This window comes from Thermobia domestica, chromosome 4 (assembly GCF_964235325.1).
Source record: "Thermobia domestica chromosome 4, izTheDome1.hap1.1, whole genome shotgun sequence".
NCBI classification, from domain to species: Eukaryota; Metazoa; Arthropoda; class Insecta; order Zygentoma; family Lepismatidae; genus Thermobia; species Thermobia domestica.
The window spans coordinates 82,611,871-82,639,550 of record NC_137457.1 but is presented as its reverse complement, the minus strand read 5'-3'; the positions used below and the strand labels follow the sequence as shown (position 1 = coordinate 82,639,550).

General features: G+C 36.7%; 1 long non-coding RNA gene across 1 annotated transcript in view; it reads right to left on the bottom strand.

Annotated features, from left to right (window-relative positions):
• Positions 1-27,680, bottom strand: part of LOC145683325 (uncharacterized) — a 366,867-nt gene that overhangs the window by 201,260 nt on the left and 137,927 nt on the right. Inside the window, exon 3 of the long non-coding RNA XR_014131044.1 lies at positions 25,978-26,001. This is a non-coding gene — a long non-coding RNA (uncharacterized LOC145683325). The remainder of the gene's footprint in view (positions 1-25,977; positions 26,002-27,680) is intronic.

The window sequence follows — 27,680 nt, the reverse complement described above, 5'->3', positions numbered from 1 at the left end:
ATGTTTCAGAATTGTTGAACTTAGGGGGGAAGGAGATTTCACTCGTCTGCTGTAAGTAGTGACTACTGCTGTTAACCGTTGGTTTCTTTGATTTTTCATTTACATATGCTATCCTCTTTCAAGTTCAGTTAAACATGCCATCCCATTTAGTTTCATATATTCTGTTCGATTACATACACATTCCTCAATCTCTCATAATATGTTCAAATTAACAAAACGGTTTTCTTGCTTTCTTTCTAATAATGATTATTTAGGTTTCAAGAGAGTTAATTTTAAATAAACATGCAACCAATTTGTTAATTACTACGAGCATTGAGTTCTTCCTCATTGTGTTCAGTTTTTAAATTCTAATAATAATAAATATTTATGCCAAACTTATATATCATTGCAGTATACGAAGCTTAAGTGGGTAATAAAGCAGTTCAAGCCAATATGTTACTTCAATCTGTATCGTAGATTACAACTATCGTTGAAAGAAATTGAACATTCGTATCCGAAATAGATTTTATGTAGGTAGGATGGAGAGGGATGCGCGAGACAAGGTTTTAGATCGTCTCGTCTCGACAATATGCTGTAAAAGTGATGTCTCGACTCGAAAAATGTATATTTTTCTATTGGAAGAGCTGTTTCTCGATTTGAATTTTGTCAGGAAAATTCTGTCTCGACTCGGCTCTGCGCATCCCTAAGGATGGACAGTTTGAAGATCCTAGTATTCCAAAGCTGGCGGGGTAACCAACTACACCATTACTCAACATCTATTTCAGATACAAGCATTATTATTCACTTCATTTTCACAAGCTTCTTCTTATAATAGCTATATCGATTTCCTACTTAAATTCAATTATATATAATTGCTTCTTATGTAGCAGTTAATATTCATGCTATACAGTATAAAACAAGTACACATTCAATGTAAATAAATAAAAATGTAAGATATTACAGCTTACTGACATTGCGATTTAATCCGATTTTAAGCAGTACATATCGTCCCTTTCCGGCATTAACGCAGTAAGCGACATTTTTTTCGAAATTGACTTTTTTGCAGTTTTTGGTTCAGAATTTTAAGGCGCATTGAATGGTCTAATCGCCATGTTTCTATCTTTAACCGTTACCGAGATAGCTATGTCGCTTACACGGGTGTAATTAGACTTACTGGAGGCAAAAATGTGGGATGTAACACTCAGTCGTTTGTATTTACTGTATAAATGAAACGAAGAAACTGACTTGTAGTCTAGATTGTTTCAAACACCAAGTTATTTTCGTACTTGGAGCAAATAAATGTGGTATGAACTTGATTATTATTATATTTCATGGCAAAAGCGTAGTGAGCGACAGCTTGAAGTTGGTTCTGAGTCGCTTGAAACAATTTTGATGTAATGATATCAATGATTTCCAGTATTTGATGCAGTTCTGTTTACCTGCTAAGAACAGTTACTTTTCCTTGCAGCAATTTTGCTATCTAAAAAATATACGTAAGAGGCTCTTAGCCTCACTTCTGAAGTAAACGGTAATATTGTTATAGCTACTTATTGCTGTTTTACTTGCAATAACAGTGTGTAACGTCGTATAATGCATTTTAAGGTTTCATATTTCGGTGCAGAAGTATGGGTTAAGTAGAATATGGCGCTGTTCTCTTGCACTTAGAAGTGTGGGTTGCAATATCTTGCGCCATGAAATGTTTAATCGAGTAAGAAATACTTGTGCGTCACTTCCCAGACCCAGACAATAAACATCACCGCCACCGACCTATTGAATTACCATGCTGCAACCCGGAGACGTATACTCATGCTGTTTCCAACAATCTCTTCGACATGGTTCATTGAAAAGCGGGACTTAACACTGCAGATAACCTTCTTTCATTGATCCATAGTCCAATGATCCCTTTGCTTTTGTCCATATCAGCCGTATGTTATTTCTGTGTTGTTGTATTAGTGTTCGTCAACGGCTATGATACCCTAAACGATGGAAAAAAATGAAAATGAAATCTTTGAGTTTTACGTCCCACGGTTATGCCGGTTAGGCTAAAGGAGACGGTGATGATGAGTAATGAATGAAATGGTGGAATGAAGAAAGTGGGAGGAAACGGGAGAACCCCGAGAAAACCCACGCACACGGTGTTTGTCCACCACAAAATTCACTTGGTGGGAGCTGGGATCGAACCCGGGACCCAAAGCACCAGAGGTGAATGCTCTACCACTGAGCCACCGCGGCTCTCCTAACCGATGGAAGGTATGTCATATGGTCATGGTTGAAATTTGTTGTAGGATTTATTGGCTCACATTGTACTGGTGCGTTAATTCCTCCATTGACATAGGCCTGTGGTGAGATACGATAGTGATATTCGTGGTTCATTTTCTGCCCACCACATGTACCTGATCCAAGTGTGATCGTTTGGTGGATGATTGACCGTCATGAGCACTGTTGGTAAAACCTTAATACTGTGGCGCTTGAACATCTCACACGCACGACTGTCTCAGGTGTACTTGCAGCAGTTATTTGTGCCCCAACAGTTTGCTTTAGTCAAAATTTACTCACATAATTTTGTTTGACCATAACGGGCATCAGCTGCCTTCTATTATGTTCGGTAGCCGTGCGCGTCTTATATGTTACCTGCTCATGACGTGGAAGTTATGTGTTATCGATATTTGATGGCGGTTATATCTATTGTAATGATCGTTCTGTGCATATAAAATCTAGCTGTTAAGAAAGATTTCTTTTAGTAACTAATTAGCAATGTGAATTAGTTGTGGCCTTTATGAAAGTAAGGATCAGACCGGAGAAGAATGGAAGTCAAGGATGTGGAAAGCCAGCGCCTCTGGCCTTACAGAAGGTACCGTCCTAACATTCGTCTGTTAAGACTGAGGAATATCAGGGAAACACTCAGTTTGGATGACCGGCTAGAACAAGGTTCGTGCTCATGCTCGACCTATCCAATGCTATTTGACAGGCAGGTAACAAATTGTCAATTTAAATTGTATAAAAATTAAACCAATTTCAAAGAGCGTGATAAAAATAGCAGGGTAATAATTTCCTATAGCTTCGACTTACACTGCCACGTGCCTATTACTTATAGCTGAACTTTCAAGTGAATGGGAATCAATGTTCCTTAGTTTCAAAGGAAGGCTACCTAGTTTATTTAATGGATGTAAGATTTCTACCAACTTCAAAAGTCAGCTTTATTTAGTAGGCAGGAGGTACTATTAGTCAAAGCTTTTAAAACTATTACTTTGCACTCCACTTATAAAAAAATATGACATATTATATTTTTAGGTCGATTTATTTTTTTTTCTATTTTCTGCTTTCAGTTTTCCCGTGGGAAGAAGATTTTAAATCTAACCAAACAGAAAGTTGAAGAACAAGTCATGAAGCCGAGGGTACCAAACGAGACACATTCCAATATAGTTAACTGTTCGAAGAGTGAGATCACGAAAATTGGGACCTTACTCACAGGAGTGGAAGAGGCCCTAGCCCAGGATGAGAAGAAGGCTGAAGAAAGAAAGGGAAACCCAAACAAGCATCAGAAGAGAGTAGCAATAAAAGATATCCTAAACACGGATGAGAACAAGGCTAAAGAAGAGAAGGGAAACCCAAATAAGCATCAGAAGAAAGTAGCAATAAAATATATCCTAAACACGGATGAGAACAAGGCTAAAGAAGAGAAGGGAAACCCAAACAAGCATCAGGAGGCAATAGCAGTGGAAGATACTTTAAACCACAATGAAGAAAAGACTGAAGAAGGGAAGGAGAAACCAAACAAGCTTCAGGAGACAGTAGCAGTGGAAGGGATCCTAAACAAAAACGAGGAGAAGACCGAAGAAAGGAGGTAAAACCCAAACAAGCATCAGGAGACAGTAGTAAAGGAAGAGAGGACTGAACCCGAATAAAGAGGGGACTTTAGAAGAGAGATTAACATTATTTCGGTGAGAAACGGAACTTGAGAAAAAGACCAAATTTGAGACTGAACTATTTAAACTATTTCTCTGACGATGGTATCATACTTAACCAGACTTGTCCTTCCGAAAACTCAACAGATTGGTCGGACACAACACCAACCTTATCAGTTTAAGATATATTATATGTTAAGACAAAAAGAATTTCAGGAAATTCAGCTGCAAAGTCGAATTCATGTGATGGTTACCACGAGGAAAGCGGTGCTAGGAAACGGAGGAAGATTTTAAGTAGAAAGATTACTTTCATACCAGTAAAGAACATCACAGGGGAAAAGGGATTGAGAATTAAAAAGAAAACTCCTTAAAAAGAGAGGAAAAACGATTAAAGCAAAGTGGTGAAGCCTACAACAAAAACAGGCAAGAAAGAGTGCAGAAGAAACAAATACAACCAAACAAATGCAAGTCTTGCCCAAAAAATGTTCCGATATTCCGGAAGAGAGGCGCCAATCTATTATTTAGACACTTTTGGTGTTGAAAACCGAATGATCAGATTGGATCTTAGGAGCAACCAGACAAGTTTTAGTGAAAATAAGGAGGATTTAAGGAGAGAGCCCATGGGCATAATCTTTTCAGTATTTTATTAACGAAAGTGAAGGCTATAGAAGAGTTTGTCTTCAATTCTTGCTCTCAACATCAGATATCTCACAAAGGTTTGTGAATTACACTGTTACACAATCCACTGAAGGCTCAGCGAAACCTGATGGTCGAGAACGCCACTCACTTCACCCCAATGCAACATCCGAGCGAGATGTGAAGCTCTTTGTTGAATTCATTCAAAAACATCCTGCAGTGCCTTTACACTACTGTAGAAATAAAACAACACGACTATATCTACCCGAGAATCTAAAAAACTTCACTTATCTCTATATGATTTACTCACGTGCAATGAACAAAGAAGAAAATATTTATGTGAGTGAAAGAATTTTTCGGGATATATTTAACTCATAATTCTATCTCGGGTTTCATAGACCCAAAAAGGACAAGTGCCAGAAACGTATCGCATTTACCAACAAGACAGACGTATCCCAAGAAGACAGCGCTGATTACACCCGACATATTGAAGGTAAAGAAGCAACTAAGGCTCGTTTAAAAAAAACAGAGTTTGAGTGATAGTCAGGAAGGAAAATTTGCCGCGAGTTTCAATTTGCAGAAAGTTTTGAGCGTACCTCTTTGCGATTTCATGCTTTTATACTACACACGAAAGTATTCCGTATGCAACCTCTCGATATATTAATCAAGAAGCAGAAATGCATACAATTATGTATGGGATGAGAGCGAAGGGAAACGAGGATCGAAAGAAATCGCTTCCATTCTTTCGAGATATATAGATGTAAAGGACGAACGAGAGGATACGGACAAAACTCGCGGCCGAAATATCGCCGCCCAAAATCTCGCGGGCCAAAACCTCGCCACTCAAAACCCTCGCGGGACAAAATCTCGCCAGGCCGAAACCTCGCGTAGACAAAACCTCGCCGCCCAAAACCTCGCGGGCTAAAACCTCGCCGGGCCAAGGTCCGCGAGGTTGTTGCTGCGAGGTTCTGGCAGCGAGGATTTGTACCGAACCACGAACGAGGTAATATTTCAAATCTAATCCTGTATCGGTCGGACTCGAACTCTAATCGGACTCGGTTGTTTATCATTGCGACCACTGATTCACCCTCGCGGTCGACCTCTAGATCGCAATGTAGCGTACCCGCATGTGCATACCCATTTGAATCCATGTGTTTGTGCCAGTATCGAGAGTGACACCTCGACCTCGATCGCGAGGTCTCTTCAGTATCTATCTATCCTTGCTCCTTATTTTAACAACTTGTGTAAATGTCCGGAGGTTCCAGACCTCCTGGCTACGCCACTGATTGGTATCATGCATTTTTCCTAAATATCAACAGTCTCTGTTCACCCTCAGCCATAATTTTATTCTTTCAAGCCAAAGAGAATACATTCGTTCTCCTTCGCATTTGGCATTCTTAAAAATAAAATTATGTTAAAATTAAACGTGCGATTTTGCCATTTTCAATGTAAATTTCTGTCCCCTCCTAAGCAAAACAAATCTCAGGGGCGCAACTTGCGTGTATGGTCCCCCTGTTCCAAATACCAAAATTGTTCTTTTTTTATATATTTTCTACAAGACTATTGCCAATATATAGAATTTCATATCCAGTATTTCTGTTTACTTGGTACTGGAAATAATAGAATTGGAAGTAATTGTTTTCTGTATGTATAATTGTGCAGAAAAGCCATGGATAACTGTTTTGTGCTGCTATATATAAATATATGAAAATTGTTAGGAAAGTTTATGGAGGGGTGGAAAATATTCTTCCCAGGCTTGGACAATAGTAATTTAGTTAATGCCAAGGAAAAAAAAAACTAGAGACGGGGAATTTCCTTAGCTTTCCCACTTACAAAAACGTTTTGTAACTAACAAACGTTCTGTGTCTGACGTATGACTGTCTAGCGTTCAGTGTGGCTCTGTGGATGAATGAGTAGAGTCGTTGCTTAGTAATCAGTAGTTTCATGGTTCGAGTCCTGCTCAGAACAGTCCATTTTTTTCATTATTTGTTTCCCATATCTAAAGATGTTTCTCCCCCTCCGTAATCATCTGATGCTCTCAACTGAGTTCTTCATTTGAATTCAAAAATTGGTAGTGGGATGCTCTCAGGTTTGCGTGAGCTTTTACATGTCTACTTACCAAATCAAAATTTTCGACAAAATATAGATGCTATCCAATCATGTTGTCTCAAATTCTAAATTTGCGCATGTGACTGTATCTCTCTTTCATCATATTTGCATCTCTCGTTTTTCAAGGTCATCAGCTATGACATAAGATGGCTTGGGAGCAAAGATTGAAATCATAAGAGTGCTATACCAATGGGCGCACTCTAACTAAGCATTTGATTAAATGTATGTGTTTTCACACTGATGGAGGGGGTTATCCGCTCTTCCTACCTCCTGAAGTGACAGAATATTTATTCAGACTCTACAAAGTCATTTCAGATCAAACGACAGTAAGAGTGGTCATTCCAACAGCAACAGGATTGGACTTCAAATTTTTGTTTCAATTTATCTCCACAAATAGAACAAATATCAAGTAATATGTTTACCATAAGAAGTAGATTAATTTCATTTGGAGCAATGATGCTGTAGACGATAGTGGGAAGTTCGCCCAAGTGTACGGGAATTTTCAATACCTGGCGTTTATGCCACCCGCCTTCTTTTAAAGTTATTTCAGTTGCAATACTTCCCGGCAAATGCTTTAGACTCAACTGGTGGAGCACCTTAGCCGTAAACCTCCATATGGCTGTACAATCCAGAAGTATCCCTCGCTGTACAAGGTTAACTCCACGCCTCTTGGGAAAGATTATTTAGTCGTTGTGCCATTGTCCTTGAGAGAAAGAATTTTTGAGAATTGTCATGCCGAAAAACTTGCAGCAAACCACGCTGGATTTTCGAAAAAAATTAAATTTGTTATTGAAGTCTGTATACTTTCTGGTCATGAAACAATTTGTCTATCAGCAGTACAAAGAATGTATAGTTTGTCAAGTGCTGAAGAAGAGGAGTGGCAAGTCTCTTGGAAATCTCCAGACGCATCCCAGCGTTCTACCCTTCTATAGAGTGTATATAAATTTTTCCGAAAAATACCCGAGCAACAACATCCTTAAAGAGTTATTTGGTTGTGTTTGTTGACGAGGGAACTAGGTTCTGTATAGCTGATACATCAGCTGCTTCAGTGTCTCAATTTAGGTAAGAGCAAGTTATTTTGAAATATGGCCAATACTTTTCAGAATTGGCATGTTACCGCGGCTCAGCTTTTACGAGCCAAGTCTTCAAGGAACTGTGTAATATTTTTTATATTCAGTTACACTTTGCGGATGTGGCAGGACACTATTCTTTAGGCCTAGTGGAAAGTGCCATAATACACGTAGAACAACAACTGAAACTTGCATGGACAAAGATAAGCAGTCCAATTGGAATGAACTTTTACCATAGATGATTTTCTCATATAACGTCACATGTAAATTGAGTGTGCAGATTTCGCCATTTGAGTGCCTCTACAGATTTTCTCCTAAACTGTTACATTCAGCCACATTGGACACATAGTATCATTTCTCGGAGATCCAAGATCGACTAGAACGTTTACGATATATAAGGGAAAGAGCCCATGATAATTTGTATAAGAGATTTTTGACTTCCGCTAAATCGTACAACAAAAAGTAGAAACAGTAAACATTCAAGAAAGGAGATCTGGTATAGATTTTTGATTAAACTATTAAGAAAGGTTCTCAGGGAAATACTTTGGTTCAGGAGTAATCGAAGGAAGCAAACATGAGAAGAGTTATTATGTGAAGTTTCGGACTGGACGTGGACAAATTAAGATTGATTCGTTTGCATTTAAGGAAGTATTATCTCCCAAGAAAAATGCTGAAAAGTATGTCCAGAGGCTAGATGCCTTTTCTCCTACTGCTTTTGGACAATGTGCCAAGGATCCCGAGTTACCAGCTGTTAATTGTAATTTGGCTCAGTTCCTTGTTGAAGAACCGAATTTTGACAGAGATGACGCTGTTCCTGATTGTATGTTTATCAGGGTATGGTTTCTACGGAGGGCCTACCGACTTGGGACGATATAGCTACCCTATCACAACCTTAAAGGATAGAATGTGCCCAAAGTTTTCAGCCAACTACCAGGTCAATAAGAAAATAGTCCTGTATTTTGGAAGTATTACATCGCTCTCCGGAGACTGTATAGTAAACAGGACGAACACGTCACTGCAGCCACGTGGAGTTGTTGACATAGCGATCAATCAGGTTGATAGACCAGATTTACTTCAGGACTGCGACAAGATTAGTCATCTAAAAGTTGGAGATGTTTGTATCACCGATGCCTATCACCTCCCTGCACCCTATGTCATACACGTTAGTGCTCCACCAGACAAGAATCCAAAGAAATTAAAGGTTGCTATGAAAAAGCATTAAGTCCAGAGTTGAAAAATGGCTTTAGATCCATAGCTTTTCCGAACATTGCGACTGGGATTTTATTTTTGCCCAAGGAAGAAGCGTGCAGTATTGCTTTAGATTGCATACGGAAGTTTTTGGAAGAAAATTTGGATTTGGTGGACGTGGTTGTATCCTGTGAATTTAACAAAGAAAATCAACGAATCTATGAGCAATTAATGCATGTTTATTTTCCGAAATAGTCCTCAAAGAGACACATATTTTAACTATATTTGATTTGTTTGTTACTGGCCTGCCAAGGAATTATAATTTAGATTAGTACGTGTATGTTATGGACGGACTATGGATAGTCGTCCTGCTATATGTGTCAGAACCGAGGAAGAAACAAATAACATGCAAGTTACCACCAAATTCGGCAACTGAAGAAATTCCGCTGGGAATTGTCTTTTCTTTTTTTCCCCTTGTTTTTTGTTATTTATTCAGTGAGAATAATTTGATATGACGTACCTGGAAGTAGAAAAGTTTAAATTTAAAGCAAAGGTTGATAATTGGTTAACAATAATAATAAGTATAATTTCTACAATAGAGTGGTGCTACAAATGCTAGTGGTAATTTTGAGTTTGGCACGTTCATTCAATGTTTCTTGATATGTAATTTGAGATGTCATGTCCGTTCTTCACAACCCACGGAATCCTAAGTTTTTTCTTTCCCTTTATGTGTAACCAAAATCGTTATATGATTCATTTTGTGTTTATGTTCGTTTGGATTTATGACAAATAGTTGTTTGAGTCGGAATTTTCTTCTGTTGTTTTGCTCCTGTTTTATCAAAGTGTTCCCGGGATGATTTGTGTTTTAGTTTTCCAGGACCTTAGGGTCTTGTTTGTGATGATACAGATTCATTTGTCAGATTATTTACGTTTTTGTTTATCTGTCTTTGGTGTCTGAAGTCAAATTCCACCTGGTGTTAAATGAGTCAAGTTTTTTTAAAAAAAAGAAGGGAGCTTGCGAAGTTTATATTTTCTGTAATGTATTCCCTTTTTCCAACAAGAGAAATATTTGTGTTTTGTTGAGTATTTTTTTGTGTTGAAGTTTTGCAATACCTTTTTTTCCATGATACCCTATATGAGTGGGCACAATTCGCCCAGATATTTTTTCTGGATAGTAGCAGTTTTGAAAGGTGCATATTTCACCATAGGATTTTTGCTTTCGATTTAGCGCTGAAGATTTAGAGATGTTGGATTTAGCAATTAAGCGATAGAAAATGCTATTACTTTTCATGCTTATTTCGATATTTGTTTTTTTAGATACTTTTGGCACTTTGCTCCTATTTTTTAACAGTTAGAGCGGATGAAACCTTTTTACTTCGAGATACCGCCTTGGTTGTTGTTCACGTGCTCGAGATATCTCTGTTATTTATTGGAGTTCTTTTACTTTATAAATTATACAAGCGGCATTCTAATGCCCGATTCCGTCGAAACGCTAGTGATAAGCAATGAGTACCTTTATCTAAAGAGACATCTGTTTCGGAATCTCGCCTTAAGGTCAATGATACACGAGATTCCACAGAAACTCATTTCTTACGCAATTATCTAACTTATTTCTAACTTTGCCGCCAGTTGCCTACCAAGTATTGGAGATAGAATGGAGACGTTTGATCAATTTGAGTAAATCTCTACTGGGATCACAATTGTTTTGATTTTGAGTGTACCTACCCCATCAAGCAATGAAACTTAGCGTATGTACTTTTCAAATATATAATTCGTTTATCGCGTTATTTTTTTCTTTCTTCGGTTTACCTTTTGTGCCCCAGACCCCCGCCACTGTTACTAGAATAAGCATAATGATTTATTTTTTTTGTTTGAACCGAGTGCTAGGCGGTATAACCTGGTCCCTCCTGTTGTAAAGATTATTAGCTGAAACAGGAAATGGTTTCAGCCTTAAGATTATTCTGGTCCCACCCCCATCCACCCACCCTTCTCCAAATGTTGCCTTTGCTATGATTGTGTATTGTTTAGTATTATTTGTTCCTTGGGCACCAATTAGAAATCATATTAATACTTAATTCTTTTTGTCTTCTTTTCCCTCTACTTTTCTTCACCCGCTCCCCTGTATTTTTGTCTAATTCTACCGTATTAACATTAGCCTTTCACTTATGTTCCACCTACCTGTTTTCTTTTCCTGTTTTCTCATCCTGACTCCTCCCAACACATTAACCACAGCTTCCATGACGTCTGGGACTCGCTTCTGAGATCATCTAGAATAGTCGCCGAGCGCGGGGAGTTTCATTAAATAGCCCATGATAATTTCGCCTCGGGGATTTTGGGGATTCGGATTGTGGATTGGATTGCAAGCTGGAATCTGAGGAGTTGCGATTGGAGTTATGATGGAGAATTGGAGTTGCTTTGGACTCCTACTTCGAACCGGTAGATGGCCGCTGCGTCTTGTCAGTAGACCAGAACCTGACCAGAGAGAGAGAGAGAGAGAGAGAGAGAGAGAGAGAGAGAGAGAGAGAGAGCGAGACGCCGGGGACCAGAACACCAAGGAGAACCTGACGCACGCCCGGACGCCATAATGAAGGTATTCCTTTCCTAACCCAATATTCCTATTCCAAACCTTGTCTCTCTTCTTTTTATAGAAATTCCTCGTAAATTTCTCTTGCATCCCGAATGATCTTATACTTCAAAGGAAAGCCGTCCGAGCCCAGTACCTGTATTACAAGCTGAATTCCCCACTTTCATTCTGTGTGTCGGTGGAGTTTCTTTTCATTTTTCCTCTCCCACACACCCTATACAGTACTATGGGTGAAAAGTAGTTTTAGTGCATATGTTTTAAAATGCTATCCTAAATATCTTAGTTGCTTATAGAAAAATAAAACAGTAATTTCACGTTGTAAAAATCTTGATATTTCTGAAACAATGAGAAAGAGAACATAGTCAAAATAAGCAACTTTGGTTTCAATGTCATTCTAAAATTGTAATTGTTGAAATACTCAATTTTTTCCCTGTTTCTATGTAGTCAAAACAACACTAATATAAAATCGCTCTTATGGATGCACTGAGAATAAAAATTCAGTAAAACGGAGAATGAAACGTTAAATTTTAGCTTTTATAAACTTACAAGCAAGTACAGTTGTAGCTACAGCATGCACCTTCTTCAGGTAGACACTTATATCTTTTTTTTCTGCACTGCAAGGGAATCGGTAACCCACACCGCTAAACGAATATCTTTTTTTTCGCTTAAAAATCAGTTGACAGACTCTTCAAATCCTTGTGCACGTTGGTGGAAAACTCTCCTTCAAGCTGTAGTATGCTCTTGATTGAAAAACTCATCTCTCATGTTAGATGTCGGATGAACAATCTACGTTCTATGTGAGGCCTAACAAATCCTTTTACCAATGTTTTATGAAATCAAGTATTGCCATCACTGCGGATTTAGCGTCAACGAGATGCAAGACATACGCATTGACATCACACCCAACATCCACCAGGATAAGGAAAATTATCAATGGCTATCGTCTTGTTCGACAATTTGATGTGTAATCTGTACACTTTTCGTCAAGAGTATCCACTCCGCCTTTACCCATCTCATATAATATGATAATTCAGGTATTCCAGTCTCTGGGTGGAAGACATATGGTGCAAGTAGTAAGACTCAAAACTGCTAATAATCAGTAGATAACGAAAGACAACTGAACAGCAAAATACTGACGTGACTACTATAGTACTTCTGTGAAACCAATCGACCGTCCCGCGCAACGCACAGGGGATCAATTATAATACGAACTTCACAATACGTAACCATTCCTCGCGTGAAATCTTCGTTATTCTCTGCTACCACAAACGCTTCGCACCAGCAGAATGCTCGATTTTCAAGCAAGAAGAATACGTTTCCTTTTGGAGATGAAGGGTACCAGAACTGGGACCCCAGAAACTATGAATTCAACACTAATATAGGTCATTTTCAATTATTTTTACATGTTGGCATCCCCCGTCTACGAGTCTGCTGAAGGTTGAATTTGGGTTTAAAAGGCATCAGAATTGTCACTGTTCGTCTCAGCGACCTCGAAAACTATGGATTCAGCACTTATATCAGTCACTTCCAATTATTTTTATATATATTTCCCTACCCCTCTCCTAAATTGGATCGCCAGAGAGAAATGATTAAAGCTTGTCCAGGCCCGAACATTATCTATGTTGAAACTTTGATCAAGATCGGTCGGGTGGTTCAAGAATTATTTAGTTATTTTTTTATTATTTTGTATTTCATATTTTTGAACAGTTATTTCAACGTGAAGTAGTACTAAATGTTTCTTTTCAAGTTTCGTACCAGCATTCACTTTAATATAACCTACAATTAACTTGATTTTTTACTTAAGTTCATATTGGCCGGAAATCAATGTTCAGTAACTTCATTTTCTTTCACAGCACGGAAAAGTACATCGAATATTTTACATTTCCAGTTGGACAGTTTTCAGACAATCCCACTTGGCTCGGCAAGGACTCGAGAAATGTGTGCAAGTTGTGGAAAATAATCTTAGCGTAGTCTGCATCAAAATACAGATGGACATAATTAGTCACTCTGTCGTTTGTCTTCCTCCTAACTTAAATGACCTAATGTTTACGTAGAAAGGCTGTTTACATCTATATTATGATGGTGTTCTGCTTGAGTATACAATGGAGTAAGAAATGCCGTTTACACAAATTGCAGCGCACTTCCCCTGATGACAGAAGAAGAAAATGATTTCATAAGTTATAATGAATGTTATCTACATGTGAATAACTGTAATTGAGTAGGAGTTATGACAGTTTTGACGTGAAGGGTTTTTGTCCATTTGGATGGAAATTATGACCGTTACGACGTGCTGATGGTTTGTTCATTTGTGTGGAACTGTGACCATTTTGACGTGTGGGGTTTTGTCCATCTGTGTGGGACTTATTCCCGTTTCGATGTGTGTGGTATTTGTGCATTTGTGTAGGATTTGTGTCCGTTTTGACGTATGTAGTTTTGTCCATTTGTGTGGGAGTTATGTCAGTTTAAGTGTCTGGGATTTGTCAGTCTATCACCTTGTCCACTTTGGATCATAAGCGTTTTTCGGACTTCTTTGTATTATTTTCAGCGTGTGAAACTTACCAGACGTGCAACCAGAATGATTTGAAAATGTTGGAAATCTGTGCGAATGTGTGCGAGTTTTGTTCATTTGTGTGGCCGTTCTGACAATTTCTGCATGTGGGAAATTTGTCCATTTGTTTGGGAGTTATAACCGATTCTGTGGGCATTTTGAAAGTTCTAGAGTGTTGGGTTTTGGCTGTGGGTGTTTTGGCCGTTCACACATTTGGGAGATTTTTCCGTTTGTTTGGGAGTTATGACCGATTGTGTGGGCGTTTTGACATTTCATGAGTGTAAGAGTTTTGACTGTGGGAGTTTTGCCTTAGACCTCCTTAAAAAAAGGTGTCTTGGAAGAGAACAAGTCATAACCATTCGTGTGTAAACTCTACTGTTACGTAAGGGTTGGTAAAACTGAAGTTTTAAAATTCTACTGTAAGGCGTTGGAATATGTTTTCTTTTTGTTTATTGTGTGCAATTTCTGCTGTACTAAATAGGCGTTAGAATGTGTGTTTTAAGTTTTGCTATGTTATATTGACCTTGTGGAAAATAATTATATAGGGGAACGAGTTTTTAAGGAAAAGTACAATTTGCTATAAGCTGACCTCTTTTAACAGTATAACCAGGTCTATGAGCTACTTATTTCATCATAGTATTTTGTGTAATCTTTTCTGTGTTAAGAAGGGGCTGAAAAAGTTGTCATGTGTTAAGTCGAAGAAGAGAACAAAATGTTACATAGGGTTGTGTCCTTTCTTGTATAAACTGTGTTATATAGGAGTTAAGAAGTTGTTTATAGTGTTTCTTGTTAAGGGTCAAAAATTAGTCATCCTTTTTAATCAACTCCTCTATGTTTCTGTGCAGTTTCCAATTGGAATTTGTGTTTTTAGCTTTATATAATTAATGCTAAGTTGAATAAGGGTCAATTAGGTCTCTTACTCTCTCATTAACTTTGCTATGTTACATGGGGGTGCGAAAATATGTGCTCGTAGTCTACGTGTCATTTGTGATTGGAATGTATGTTCATAGTCTTATGCAATTTTTTTATGTTAAAATAAGGGTTGAAAAAAGGGGCGTAAAGAAAAACGAATATATATCCAATAAGTGGTTATAAAAAGAGAACGAGTTGTAGGCTGTGATATGCTCATACAAGCTTTATTAATAGGTTTTATTATCCTCTGTTATGTTCGATAAAGGTGTAAAATCTACTCGTAAAAGGCTATGGTTTCATCCTTCTATTTATTGTGCTCATTGCGTTTCCTTTGACGGTTTGAAATTGAGTCTCTGATTGTGTATCGGATTTATGACTGATTACTGACACCTCAATCGGATGATTTTTGCCTGGAAATAAGTTGATATTCCATTCAGGTGGCACAAAGAATTGAATCCTCTACATCCTCTATATCCTCTACATCCGTCCCGAACGGAGAGCAGAAAGATAACTTCTTCCTCTGGTATAGTGGGTAATTAATATCGTTTGAGAAGAGGCCATCAGTGTCACCGTTACTCGAGTAGGGGGTATCCGAGTAAGACTCCCATAAAGTTGGTGTAAGTGATGATAACGCCAGATTGATATATTTTTGTACAGAATAGTATGTTTATAAACATCATGGCCAACATCCTGATGAGCAAGCAGTGGGCATCGGAGAGAAATATCGAGCTCATTCTGAGTTATCGAATCTGACCAACTGCATATGGAAAATCTATACAGATAGAGCCCATAACGAGTCGGCCACTAATCACGTAGCAGTGTCGTGGGACCACTTCCAAACGTGAAGATAACAAATCCAAAAGGGATATGAGAAGGATCGCGCTCATGGTTACCTGAATCATATTGAGTACGCGCACACGCATCATGATATGAAAACGAATGCGACTTAATATAATATACTACTGCCTGAAGGAAAGGAGGAGTAAGTGTAAACTGATCTTCGTCATACCCTATAGACTGGCTAAGCGGTGTTTTATTGAGAGCCAAAAACTGAAGTCTTTATGTACAAAAAGTTGGTGTCTCAGGTTAATCTTGTCATGGAGCCAAAAAGCATAAGGAATATTCATATATTCGATTAATGGTAAATGGTTCTATTTTTTGTCTTGTGTGTCTTTGCTGAATATCATCCTTCTCTATGTGTAAATGTTCCAAACTACTTTGTACAGCAGTACCGATACGGTGTTTTCTGATGTGGCGTCTATAAAAAGGAGAGAACTTGTAATGGCAATATTATAACAAGCCTTATATTACCCAATGTATACATTGTTTTTAACACGCTATGAATGAAAATACTGTTCTTCATGCAGTAAATAATGTTAATGTGTTGTTAGATAATTTCACAACAGCATACTCTCAACATAAAGCTGGTAACACTATATGGTGATGTAAAGATAGGCATAATAATTAGGTGGAAGCAAACAAGTCATCTAACCTGAACTATTGCAAATTTCACAATTTTGGTACCCAAAGAAAATTAGTTTCTCTCTTATAAAGTGGTCTGCAGAACAGAGGATAAAACTCTCATCAATTGAAATTGTTTCCTCAAAACCACTTCCTTTTTCGGATCGAAGATTAAAGCTTGCAACCGACAAAAGGAAAAAAATCCGTTTTGTACATATGTTACCTTACAGAACCATACAATTATAAGTAATATTCCTAAATAAAGTTCATACTCTTTTGTGAAAAAATAAAATCAATACATTTGATATAACATTGTTCTGAAATTAACAAAAGACTCAATACAAACAAAATTCAAACAAACAATGTATATAACCTACTCAAACATTGATTTGTGCTGAATGCAAAATGTCCCACATGCACATCGTCCGATGAACTGGATGCTTTAATATTGAATACCACTTACCATATAAATCTTAACAAAATATGCAATTAGAAATAAAAGTTGATATATTTATTTTTCCATTATCATATAAACTTTAAACCATAAATCACTTTACATTTATTTACATGCGAAGGGAAACAGTATAAATCCTAGCCCATATGTTATCGTTTTCGACAAAAGAAGTACAGATAACCAAGATTGCCGAGTTAACCACGAAAAAAGTGGAAGGAATAGATAGACCTGATTGACTCATGAATTACAAGGAATGAAGACATGAAACCACAGATTTTATTTTCGAAACATAAATAGAAGCACGCGTCTGATTATCGGACGCTATACACTAAGAGATTAACGTGGTTTTTAAATTTCATAGTTTTTTGATATGTAGTTCAAGGAGAAAATAATTCACGACAACATTCAAAATAAAGATTCCTCTACATCCCTAGAAAACTAATGGCCCGCATGTAATAGTACAAGACAAACTTGAATTAAAGCATGTGATCTTTTATAAACGAATTGGACTCATTAAAGAGTTAAATAACTCACCTAATAGTCAATAATAAAAGTTAGTAAATTGGCTCGTCTTACAAAAATAAATTAATTGGGTTTCTGGAAAATTAGAACTTCTACCGAATTTCATTTTACCACATAACTATTGTCGGATTCGAATCCATGCGAATTTAAAGAGGGCTGTGTATTTTACCGTATTGCTGGAGTAAACTGTGTGTCTTATAGCGGTTTTGAACTTCACTGTTTCTTACGTGTCTTAAGGAAGTCTTGGTCTAATAGCATTTGAAATATTTTATTCGGCGAAGGTCTAGCAATAGAATCTGTTCTCATTGGTTTTATCCTGACACATCACTGGAATTCCTAGTTGATTATTTTCATCCGGTATCGGACATTTGTCCTCTGTTTCCCATCCGTCAGAACTACCTAGCGATTCATAAAAGAGGTAATAGTTACAGGACTTGTCTATCCATAGGTGTTATTGATGCCTAATCTGTTACTGAGTATGACTTTAGAACTTTTTACTTCTAGCAAGGTTCATTTTGGACGATGCTTTTATAAAGATACTGAATGTTACTAGGTATCTGAAGGGTGAGGGTTATAGGGAAGACTGTTTCTGCTTTTGCTCTTTATACTAATCTGTAACGATATCCTAAGCGGGACATTGTAATCTGGCAAGAAGGCTACCTCCTTGTAAATATTTCCCTGTTACAGGCGAACCTAAAGCTAAAAACGAAACGTATTTTTTCCTAAAAAAGATGATAACTTTTTTTGTAGAAATTTACACTAATACCTAGCTTTTATACAACTAAAAACCTGAATTTGTCATGATTATATGTACTTCAGAGACAAATATATCTTAAAGAATATCGTTCCGTAAATGGTAGCTGGATACCATAGGCAGCGAGATATTATAGAGAGGTTCTGTGATACTGTGATCACTGCTACCATTTACGGTACGATATTCTTTAAGATAAGGCCTACTACTGACAAATCATACTATTGTTCCCTAAGGGGATGCTAAGAGATTTTCTACTAATCATTGACTAGGTTGAAGGATTTACATTGCAAACAGATTGCGCTATTTGCAATATACGTGAAGTTAAAGGGAAGAATTGTGTAATGGTAGTAACTTTTCTAAATCGCGGGTTTCTCCAGATAGATGCATCTGAATCAGGATACTCAACGGTGTTCGAAGTAGGCCTTTTGTAAATATGATTCATTACTGGATGAAGTATCTGATGGAGATAATTCCCGTACCTTGTTACGGTTAGCAGAATATTTTACGTGCGTTAGTGGAAATAGATTCTAAAGAAAGAGTTTGCTTCTTCAATGCGTTAAGTTCCTTCCGTCTGCGATATCTTCTTAAGGGGTTTCTGATAATGTTGTAGAATATAATTTTTAACAACTCTCCTAACACCATGAGAATTTGATTACTTTTTTCTTGGTGAAATGACGCTTCCCTATGGTGTCTTGTGTTTGTAAGACTATATCGGTTAACATTTGAAGCAGAGCAAGAAGTAGGTTGATAGAACGTTTCCTTCCTTCCGTTGAGTTTACATTCCGACTCTTCGGGTGATATCCTTGTTGATAGTTAGAAACACTCAAACTCTCAAGTCGACCCTGACACCGCGGAAATTGTTCGAAGAAAAGGAGATCAAATTGCTTCTTGCTATGATTTACATTCTTAACTTTGTTCACTTCTAATTCAAAATATAAATGTTGAGAACGATTTAGAAATGTGTCAGGTAGTCTAATGTCGTCTCCTAGAATGTAGCCAGTACCTGTAAAGTCGTATAGGCACCAAATATATTTGGTAAGAGCATTAACGGACGATACTAGAGCAAAATGTATGAAACATCTTGTATTGTTGTCAAAATAGTCTGTAAAGTAGCAGGGACCTTTTACATACCTTAATAATTAACTTGTTGGGGCTGTTGTACATCCCTTCGTAGCAGGTGTGTCTAGTACTGGATATGCACGAAAACCAAGGGTCAGCAGACTGAACTGTGCCCCATGTTTAGTATTCTAGAAGTCTACTGCAAACATGCTTGCAGTTTGACCGTACAGAGAATACCAGCCCAAATACCGGTTCTGGTATGAGTTTCTCAAAGAGTTCTTACAAGTCATCTTTGCAGGTTCTCTTAATATGAGATACGAAGAGAGATGGGATACACCTGGGTAAGAAAGAGCGTTATTAGACTTAAACACAAGCCAGAACACAAAGTTATGTTGCAAAATTATTTCAGGGTTTTCTTTAACGCACGTCAGCTTCATATTTTTTAAGAAATTCCATGCAATGTTCCACATTATATCATCTTCCGCAAGCACCAGTGTATTCAGAATATCTATTAAAACTTACCTTAATTTTAATCATTATTTAAGATTCATCCATGTGTCCTTTTATGTATGTAAGATCCTCCATTAGTTCATAAATGAATGCAATGGTACCTTTGTTAGGTTGCTGTGGTCTATGTTTAATGTTTTATGTTAGAATAATAAGCAATACTGGGCAGTGCTTTTTTATTTTGAATTTTGCTCTAAATAACTTAACGGAGGGTGATGTAATATGCCCACTGAATACCAGTCAAATGCAAAAAATGTGAGGCAAATAGGCAGACGATCGGATAAATTCTATCATACCAGTCCTTAATTTCAAAACCGTTCCATAAGATTGCAGAAAATTATTTTCAGATTTGTATTTACAAGCAGAAAAGTAGGGAAAATTTGTTGTTTGGATACATTCAAAATCTTCTGGTTTGATTAATGATACGAGAAATTTTCATGTTCACGTGGAGACAGAGGTGTACGTAAATGACCTTTTTACTGTAAGATTTTAATGTGAGATACGTCTAGACTAATTTGTGCCTGCGGCTTAGTAGTAGGACTATTTTCGAATTTCTATTCAGATTTTTAGTTTATGCCAGCAGTAACTTTGGGTACACCATCTCGGGGGGCCGGATGGAACTGATTTCTGTTTACCTGAAGTTTTATCTCCACTAAATGTATGTTAAGAAACTTCATTTTTTTCCATCGACTTCTGTGAAAGCAGCATGGATTTAACCTGGGGCCGGAGCTCCTGAAAGTCTTCACTAAAAACTCTTACGTTCCCGCTCCATGCTTGGCTTCTTACTAAACACTGAATTTTATAACTTATTGCTCCCACGTCAGTTGTGAACCTACATTTCAAAGTGTAAACAACGATACACTGGATTTCTCTCTTCTTCTTGGTAATTTTCACTTTCTCAGTAGTAGCATATTCGCAATCAAAAAGTTTAAAATTCTAATAAGTGTAGGTTGCATTTTAGTACTACTTGTATTATTACACAGCTGATAAATTGTCTTCTGGTGGAATGGGTGACTGAAGAAATTTTTCGTTCTTTCCTTATAAGGACATTTCAGAATCACCGCATAAGGTTATTCGAAAATTCTCTCAATATTCGCAGATTCTGACCTAAGACCACGATTCAATGTTCCCTTCTTCATTAGAATCTTTCCGGCTGTTAGGGTGAACACAGATAATGTCACCATCAAGTTTTACTTTTTTGCGCCGAAGTTTTCTCACTTTAATCAGCGACAAATAAATCATGTTTCCGGCTACTCTAATTAAGTGCAAAGTCCTTAGTACGATGTAATGGTCCAGAAGTAGTAGTAGGATCCAAACTAAAATTTTCTTCAGGACTAGCTACTGAGAACATTCTCTTGTCGCTAAGGAAAGTCGCAGGTGTTAGGTCCGTGCTATTTGCACGAGAATGCTCTGTTACATCTCCTGCAGTTTGTAACTGCTGTAATTCGTAAACTAATCATTTACCCCTTACTGATTCATCATCTTATGATGCAGTAATTTAAGTTCGAGGAGAAAAGGGGGTTGGCCTCGTATTAACTATCACTGGACTTCAAGATCAGGATCTGTTTTAATACGAATAATCTTAAGAAACCTATAATATGTTTGTACACAAACATACCTCTTTCACAAGGTCTCAGTCTGCATTTCATTGCCAAATTTTACATTTATTTCGTCCTCAGATAGCCTGTATTCAGAAGAAAGTGAGCGGTCTGTCGAAAAAAAAAACAATACCTAATTTATTGGTTCTTTCGGGGTGACGACACAGTACTATGCCTATATTTTCTTGTTTCTCATGTCTCTGAATAAAAGTCGAATTCTATTGCTGGTGACAAATTTGTAGAGATTGACTAATGTGGTTAACTATTACATCAACCTTCCTATGACTCGAATTAGACAAATCATTTTCTTCGCATTTACTCTGGTGTTCTATTTTTGAGGTGTTTATTTCGTTGACTATGTTTACATAAATACTTTCTTTCCTCCACAAGTCTGTGCTTCGATGCCGACAATGCCATAAACGGACTCAATACCTATATTAGTATATAATGAATCATCACAACTAATTTCATAGAAAGAATAGAAATCGGGTAGTTGAAGTACGATTTGTGGTTTTAGTTCTGAATCCTGGAAGACATAGTTTCCTCATTTCCATCACTTAGTTCCTGATTCGTTCGACCATTCTTCTGAAACTGCTAAATTAACTTGGCTTATAGGTCGCAGGTACAACGAAAGTCCAGGAAGGATGTCCGACGTTCTTTCTAACTCAATCGCCTGAAAGCCTTATTTTCATTCAAGTATCAAAGAATCTTTGTTCAGGATTCTTTTTTCAGTGACCAAATTCCGGTGGAGCATATCACTTAAAATTTACTTTGTTACATGCAAAACAGTAGAAATTAGCCAACATATCTCCTATATAACTATGGTTTCCAATTTTTGTTTGCTGATAATAAGATTTAACAATATCTTGGAATTTGCTTTTTATTTTCTGTGCTAAATCGATTATTTTACTATTTATTTTTATTTTCCTTCAATTGCTAGTCCATCTGTGATAGTGGGTAAATGACTTACTTCATCTTATAAAAAAGGAAAGGGAACCATACTCTCAACTCTACTTCCCTGGAAAGTACTAGAATCATGTATGACAGGTATGAGTGTTTCCTTTTATATTCTTCCTTTTGAAGCTTCCATTGAATTTGAATTCATTCAGTTTCCATTTCTCTATATTTTGTTTTTCTAAAACGAATAAGAAGGTTTAATTGCTAGATCAAAGTTCTTATTTTCTATATATTTGTTATTTTTTTTTAAATTAACAAAGGAAGTTACAAACATTCAGACACTGCGTCAATTTTATGCAGGCTTTAATCAACTAGATGGATGGATGTCCATTTTATTTGATACCAGTCAGGATAATCGGACCGTCCATCTATTTAGGAGGGCCCCAAAACTCAAGAATGGGACTGGTTTAAGATTACTAGGAACCCCGGAACGAATTACCCCAGTCAGATGAGCTAACCGGATATTACAGGGAACATTGACCATACGATTAAAAGAAAGGAAGTTCTAGGATTTTCATGTACATTAAATGTCTTATAAAGCGTGAGGCAACTGAAAATTTACTCTGATGTGGAGCCATGACGAATATCTGTCATAGATCTTGAGGGAAATTCCAAACAATATATGGATGGAAGCTGTTATTTCCACATAGGCCCTTATACAGCTTGCGACGACCTTTAACGAAAGGATTAAGTTCAAAATGTGTTGTCATGATCAAAACGAAAGGAAGAAAAGGTCCAGCTATTTTTCGACGAAACTATAACACAAAATATAAGAACAGAAAGGGAGTTAATTGTGGTTAAGACCTTTATAGCCACAGACCTAACATATGTGGAACTTTATTTAAAGAAACAATACTTTAGTCATATGTTGCAGTTCACAAGTAGGACAAAGCCATTGAAAGGTACCACTGAGAAGTAATAACTTTGTCTACTACTACGTTCTTCACTATCTACTGAAAGGGAAAACTTTATGTGTATTATTTCCTTTGCACGAAAACAATAGTTGGTGTTTGAGAACTTAAAACTTACTACTTGCTCTGATGCAGACCCTGAAATGTATCGTTTAGGCGGTGACACAAAAAAGTATTAGAGATATATTTTAGGGTTACAAAAACTTACCCGAAGTGGCCTCCACTAAAATCAGTTACTATAAATTTGGTGAATGAGAATCTACCGTTTGTAAAAGCCTTAACTCCGTCCAAAAACTATTGTGGTATATCGTGTTGTGTGTGTTTCTGTGTGAAGCATATGTGTAAATATTAGTTCATGTTTTGTGTGTGTTGATATGTTTATGTGATTCTGTGTGTTGACTAAAGTGTGATACAAACCACAGAGTATAATGCTGTTTCATTTCTGCCCATACTATTCAGCTTAGAAAAAAGTTCTTTAATAAACTCTCCCATATACAATTTCTAACGTTTTGCGGCAACTTATCATCCTCGTTCTCCTAGCCAAGTTTTGGGAAATGGAAACTTGCCTTTAATCCTAGGTTGTCGGGTACTATTATCAAATTGCTAGTTTGGAATTAAGAGAAGATAAGACTCACTTAGGGCAGTTAATCTCACATGAGAGAATAAGAATCTTTACTGGGTATTAGCGAAATCGTGTCCTGAGATACCTCAGACAGAATTATTAAGATATTGGTTTCCTATATTAGTTGAAAGGAATGTATTTTCTAGAAAATATATTTACTAATATAAAGATAATAGAAAATTAGAAGGAATTATAAAGGCCTACATTGTGTATTACAAGTTGTTTATTCTAACCACGTATGAAATTAATTTAACTTAATTGTTTTTTATATCCTGCTAGAACACAAAATCCGTGTTCCGAAAAAGATTGTGTAAATTATTTAAAAATCCTCTTTTATCAAATTCCAAGTTAGGAAAGTAGAGAGCGGAGGGAAGTTCAGCAACCATAAGGGAATAAATTTTAACAGCAAGCTCATAGATCTTTGCTGTTGGCTCTTTACTGTTCAGGTCCTGTGAGCGGAAGGGTGTCACTAGCACCGGAGTGAGAACTTTGATTAGCATGCCTGTACAATTCAAACTCTTGGATGTATTTATGTACAAGCAGAACGTCTGCCTTTCACTTCTGTTCTTCTCACCACAAAAAACAGCAGCAAACACTATATTCAATGTCGTGCTCTGCCTTATGTAGTGCATACCGTCCCACACATTGACCTTCGATTTCTCCTCCATCTCGTCGACGCCAGACTGGCGTGTGCTCACAGATTAGGAAAGAGTGTAGCGCAAGCTGTATGATGTGAAGCAATGTTCTAGCTTTCTGTTTATTTGCTATATGACACCGAAGAACAAATATCACATATGTTTCTTTATTTGCTTTTTATTATTTTGACATAATTAAAAGCTGTTTCTAATATGGCTTTTGTAACAATCATTAAAACAATTTAGCCTTCCTAACATATTGTCTCTCTCATTTGACGAAATAAAAGAGCCAGGGCTGAAAGTAACAATGCTCGCTAATAAATTATGTAGTGGCTAGTTTTTGATTCAACTTGCAAGACTTGTGACTCACTCTCCCTTCTCTACTCACGCACATGCGAAACCACGAGATTGATACATCCGAGTACCAAGTCCTGCATTATGGCAGAAAGACTCATATATATATAATATGTATCTGATCATTATTTCATTTATCAAATTTCGGTTAATTTTGAGATTTATATGACACGTTGCACACATTCTAATTCAACAAAAGAATACTCTTCCTACAATCGTTGCGCAACAACCAGGCTACTTAGTGTTAATATACATTTTTCAAAGTTGAATTTATCATAATCGAAGTTTCCAGCAATGTATTTATTTTAGTATAGTTGGAAAGTCTCCATAATATCTACCTAGCATGTCGAGAAGAGAGTTCTGGTGCGGAAGAAAAATTCAAGCGTTTCTTCTGCCTGTCTATAAATTATCTTCTACTCTTTTGAAAATTGCACATTAGATAAGTTTTCTTCATTTTAACAATTAGCGATTTTCTCATAAACTAGAGAGTACTTTGTTTCAACGGTTATCTCGTTCGCCTAGCCCTTCAATGTTAAAACTTTATAAAATAATTCTAGTAATTAAATTCATCTTATATAGCGATTAAATCTTACTCAATCATAGTTGAAAAATGTATTTCAACTTAATATAAAACGCAAAATACAATTAGGAGATCTAGATATTTCATAGAAGAATAATGTGGTTCCTTACTCCGAAATATGGAATGCTTTGTATTGTTCAAGCTTTTAAAAAAGGATCATCAGTTCAGACAAGCTATATATTAGTGTATGTTACTAAGGGAATTCGGGCAGCTAACTTATTTAGCAAAGTCACCATTTAAGGTATGCCTTCATTAATTATACACCTAAATCTGACTGCAAAACGGGCCTATACAGATAGGCTACACATTATATATGATCTGAAGTATCATAATTTCCACGATTTCCTCCACGAACGTCAACATGTAAACCAATCCGAAACACAAGAGATGAGAAATTCTAAAAGAATTTCACATACCAAAAAAGTCCTTAAGGGATGAATGTTAAATTTTAACCTAAAATACAAAATAATATTCTAATTTAAGAAGTATGAAGAATTTTTTTTTTGTTTGTTTTTTCGTCAGTTATCTTTATTATATGAACGTTTACGGTTGTGAATACAACACAATCGCATATTCTAGTGGGATAGGATAGATTCATGATAGAATAATAAGTGTACTAAAACGATTCTTACCTGGCATTTTTCTTGGTCGATGGCCTGCAAGTACAAGAATTGTACATTTTACTACTGAGTCTTAAATTATAATTATCAAATACATTTATAAATTATCAAATACTTTTCAATACATTTATAACAAAGTAAGTACTATAACAAGATGAGGTTCTTTCTAGAAAATGATGATTGTATCCATTTAATTGTATTATTAACTATCGTGAAGTATGTTGGGCATATAATAATATGAAAGTAAAATCTAATAAATTACCATCATATCTGCAATACAGAACATAGTAGCAGCATTTTCCAAACAATAAAAAAATATCATTATTAATTAAACGTACTCGGCTCTTGTAATAAATGTCACTGTTGAGACATATAAATGTCAAACAATGATACTATCACATTCACTCTTAAATGTATATTTTTTCATGTGAGTTTAATAAATCAATACGAAGAAGCATTGTCAAGGTTTTTATCCATTCTCTGATTTCTTGCTACAGTAAGAGTCGCCAATAAGATCAATGTACTGCAATCGATATATCAATTACAAAATGACTTTATGAATATTTCCTTCCTTAACTTTACAAATTTACTTTTAACACTTATGGCACTATGCCAGTACGCCGTATGTCGTTCATATTTTGACCCGCAGGACGGGCTGTAAGTGTTATGTTATGGCTGTGGAGGTTTTTCTGGTGTTTTAGCCCCATATGCTCTCCTAGTTCCTTCAACCCATGAAAATGTCTGTAGTAGTTTTGGAAAAAAGAATGGACCTTTACCTTCTCGAAACTATAAATAGTTTTACAAAAATGTTTAGTTATGGTATTTCATTAGCGAAAACATAAAACCGTAATCTTATTGCCGAAAATCCCAGATGTGCTGAAGTGTATTGTTAGTAATTATATAATAATATTTGGCACATATAATACATATTGTTCTCTTCTCACTAGTATCAAATAAAATGTCCCAATTAGAATTAGTCATTTCACTCTAACATACTTGTGCCACACAGAACGTAATTTCAACTTTCCTTGACGATGCATCAATAAATTGTTTCAGCAGCATAACGATTTGTTTCCAATTGCACATGAATGAACATATCTGCTCCAAATAAAATAGAAAAACAATTTAACGCAGTACATTTAGGATCAAGACCAACGTTAAACCCTACAGTTTCGTCACAAACAGGCAAACACGGTTGGTCATCACGAGAGGACCACCTTCTGTCACTTTCTTGTACATTCCTATGTGACGAACTTACACATAGATAATTATGCAATACGGAATCATCATCATCCGGCCGAGAACTACGGTCGCTTTCTCCGTCACTCCATCCTAACAGAAAGTCTGGATCTTCATCTCCTAAATCAATGTGACTTACGTCAGATGCTGATAATTCACCAAGCACACCTACAATAGTCTCAGCATCCACATGATCATGGCTGTGTGTGGAAGCCATTTCATCAAAGTGCAGACGTCGAGCTCAATTAGAAAGAAGGAACACTGAATAGTACTAGTGCTGACATATGTTGGCTCTATGGCTAATGAAACATTTCTCTTCAATGTAATAGGGACGAATGTTGGGTACGTGTGTGACCGTTATAATGCATTTAACATGTAAAACGTACGTTGTAGGGACACAAAGTACTATGAACGTATGCCGTACAGGCAACGTGCAATAGGCCTCAAAAATAATTCCACGCTCCGTGCTTTATGTG